We start from the raw sequence: 4,086 nt of genomic DNA, 5'->3' as shown, positions 1-4,086 counted from the left end.
CAATATAAATGAACCGTTTAAAAAATGTGTCAATTTTCTTTTTTAACCACAACATAATACATATTCGTGGTTGGATTAGCAGATATATATTAACGTGAAAACAACTCGAGGGAAATAAAAAAGTGATAAGGGTGATTTGTTGCTATATGATTAATAATTTTGTATTTATAGGATTATGATTATGATTATTATTATTTACGTAATTGTTTTGTTTACATTTTAGCTTAGATATGTTTTGAGTAAAACCAAAAACTTATTCAAATTCGACATAGCTTGATTTACTTCAAATTTTAAATTTATCCAATCTAAACACAATTTGAATTTGAATTAGATTAGTTTAATTCAAGTCTAAGTGTTGGTTTGGATGGACTTATTTAAATAAAAAAATATTTTGTATTAAAATAAAATATTTTTATTAAGTTTTAAATATATTTGGATATATTTGTTAAAAAAAGTATTTTTATTAAAAAATAAATAATTTATTTTTTAAAAACAAACAATATAGAAAATAGAAACTAAGTATTTTTTTAAATTTATTTGGATATAATTAAAAATTTATTTTTAAAAGTCTATTTAAATCTAAAATAATTTTCGTTTATTAAATTTCTTTAAAAAATAAGTATTTTTTTAAAAAACCAATTTAAACTAACCCTAAATATAGTTACATATATATACCGTGCTTAAATTTAAGTTCTTTTGGACTTGTCTCGAGAATTTTCTTAAAAGAAAGTGAATTATTTTCTGGGAAAAATATTTTGAATAAATAAAATATGAATAATTATCTAAATCAGTTATAAAAATTTTAAAAGTGGACATTTTAGTCTTTAAAAAAATTAATACACAAAAATATTTTTAAAGTTTTATTCCAGCAGACAAATCAGTTCTTCGTTCATTTTCTGACAAAATAATTACTCAAATCAGTCCTCAAGAATTTTAAAATTAGACATTTTAGTCCCTAAAAAAATTAATATACTGATCAATCCCCAACATTTTTTTCCGTCAGACATAACAGTCCTCTGTCCAAAAAAAATTATTATTATTATTTTTTGGACAAAACTAATGATAAATTCATTTATTAGATTCTTATATATTGATGGTTATCAGTGGCTAAGAGAAGGGGGTTGAATCTTAGTGAAGAACTGAAGATTGATGGTTTAGAAGTTATAGTAAACACTCGTTGCAAGTATAGTTACTAAACCAAGCAATCAACCTTTCTTACAAACGTTTTGGTTGTCACAAGTAACAAACCCCTTTAAAATTGATAACCGAGTATTTAAACCTTGGGTCGTCTTCTCAAAGAATTATAGGGAAGTATGTTCTTATTATTGGTCATGAGTCTTGTAAATTGGGGGTTTTGAAAATAAGGAAGCAGTATGTTAAATGATAAGAAAAATAAAATAGTAATAATAAAATAAACTCTTGGCAAGGTATAAGAACTGGAAGTCCTATCCTTATCAATTGTGGTGAGAATTGGATTTTAATCCCACTTTGTTAACCTCTAACTATGAAGGTAAATCAAGTGGATTAATTAGCTTAATCCTCAGGTCCTAGTCAATTCCTATGGAAAGACTAGAGTTATTGGAGCAACTCCCAATTTCAACCACTGCTTTATTTGACAGCTCAAGCGTTACCAATTACTTAACCAAAGCCAAAAGGAAGAAAATATCTAAATTAAATTAAAAGCATTCATAAATAGAATAAAACATTTATAAACTGAAATACCTCAATTTGTACTAATAAAGATATCAAATGTAGCATGGAAAAGTTCATAAATTAAATTGGAAAAATAAAAGAAAAATTGAACCTGATAAAATAGAAACAATCCTGAAAGTAAGAAATCTTAAATTCTAAGAGAGAGGAGAGAACCCCTCTCTCTAAAAAATACATCTAAAACTAAAAATTATGAATTGTGAGCTTATTATTATGAATTAATGGATTCTTCCACTTTATAGCCTCTAATCTGTGTTTTCTGGACCGAAAACTGGATCGAAAACAGCCCAGAAATCGTTGGAGAGAAAAACGGCCACGCTAATTTTCGGAACTGCGACGCGTCCACGTAGAGCATGCGTTCGCGTCGCCTAGTGTCAGAGAAACTATAGCATATTATATATAAAATTGAAGCCCCGGATGATAGCTTTCCAACGCAACTGGAACCGCGTCATTTAGATCTTTGTAGCTAAAGTTATAGCCGTTTGAGTGCGAAGAGGTCAGGCTGGACAGCTTAGCAATTTCTCCAACTTCTTGTATTCCTTCCACTTTTGCATGCTTCCTTTCCATCCTCTAAGTCATTCCTGCCCTGTAATCTCTGAAATCACTTAACACACATATCAAGGCATCTAATGGTAATAAGAGAGGATTTAAACATAGGGAACTTAAGGCCAAAGAAGCATGTTTTCAAGCAAAGCACATAATTAGGAAGGCAAATGTAAAACCATGCAAATAGTATGAATAAGTGGGTAAAGAGTTGATAAAAACCACTCAATCGAGCACAAGATAAACCATGAAATAGTGGTTTATCACTTAGCCCCTTTATGCTTATTAATGCTTGCTGGCCTTTGAAACAACTTCTGGAGACTTTTTACTTTTTGTCTCGTACTAGCTACGAGACTTTTTTTTCTTTTTATCTCGTAACCAGGCAAGAGATATTTTTCAGTTTTATCTCCTATGTAGCAGAAACAGAAATGGAGTAGAAGAGAGAGAGAAAATCACACCACGAAGTATCCTGGTTTAGCTGCTAAGTGCAATGCGTGCAACCTACATCTAGTCTCCATCACAACAATGATGGAATTTCACTATAATCATCATGATTACATACACCAATTCTCCCTAGGAACTACCCTTCCTATCCGGGACAAGTCCAGAATCTAATCCCAATCCTGAACTTGACTTGGTCACCTACCAAGCTTTCAACTGCTAAGTGCTAACCCAACTTGCAAGGGGATTCCCACAGAATCATGAAACACAATACAGATGTACAAAGGACCTCTAGGACATCTATGGCTTTTTCTTTTAGTTTTGTATACTCTGTCTTTTTTCGCTCTATGGCTTTTTCTTACAAACTTCACTGTTTGCCTTTTTCCATTAGACTCAAGACAGACAAAACTAAATAGAAAAATTATAAAATGAAGAACATTGAAGGAGAAGAACTTCTATTAGCTTAGGTAGCTATGAGAACTCTGTGCTTTGCACTCTTGACTCCTTGCTTCAAGTCCTGGTTGTTCTCCCTTATTTATAGAAGGGGAAGCCTCCAAGGTTGAAACTGTTGAACCGAGCTAACTTCTTCTTCTTCATACAAAAACCGGTTCGGCCAGAGAGAGAGGAGAGGAAACTGAATGCTTAAACCAACATGCAATTACCTCTGGGTCTTCCCTTCTCACCAAACTTCATCAATCTGGGCCTTCCATCTTGACTTGCTCCCCAAGAAGGATTCCTAACCCTTGATGAGTCCTTGATTACTTGACAGCTCCTCCTGCTCTTATCTTCTGCCTCATCCTCCACGTAGCTACAGTAGCTACCTCCTGTAGTGGTTGAGCAAAAGTAGAGACGAGCCATGCTTCCAAGGGATCTTCTTCCTCTGACTGAAATGGATCTTCACCATTTTTGGTTATGGAAAGCTTGAGATCACTTCACCACATCTTACCTTTTGTAGTAAAAATCTCAGCCACACCATACTTCAGATTTTCTTTTTCTTGATGCCATCATCACAATGGCCTTGCTACTAACTTCTTCTTTCTGATAGCTTGCCTTAGCTTCCATATTTCCTCTGTGAAGTGACTGAAAGTTTGAGAGAGAAGAGAGATAAGAGAGAAAACTTTCAATGTAAATGAAGAATGAAATTAAAAATGAATTAATTTCCCACTTCCCTTGTTTAGTAACGTGTGAAGCAATAAAAGCAATTAAATCAATTTCAAATTTTCTCTTTCATCTTTCGAATGCTATTAATGCTAGTTGAATAAATTTGAAGTCCACTAAATGATGAAGATGGATATCCGTTGCAAGCATTCCTTGCTTTCTCTCTTAATTTTCGGACCAAGCTAGTTGGTTTCTAACCAAAATTGATTTGGGCTAACAATAGTGATTAAATCT

This window comes from Arachis ipaensis, chromosome B10, assembly GCF_000816755.2.
Source record: "Arachis ipaensis cultivar K30076 chromosome B10, Araip1.1, whole genome shotgun sequence".
In the NCBI taxonomy this organism is placed as follows: Eukaryota; Viridiplantae; Streptophyta; class Magnoliopsida; order Fabales; family Fabaceae; genus Arachis; species Arachis ipaensis.
The sequence above is the reverse complement of the archived record's forward strand: the minus strand, read 5'-3'. Positions refer to the sequence as shown.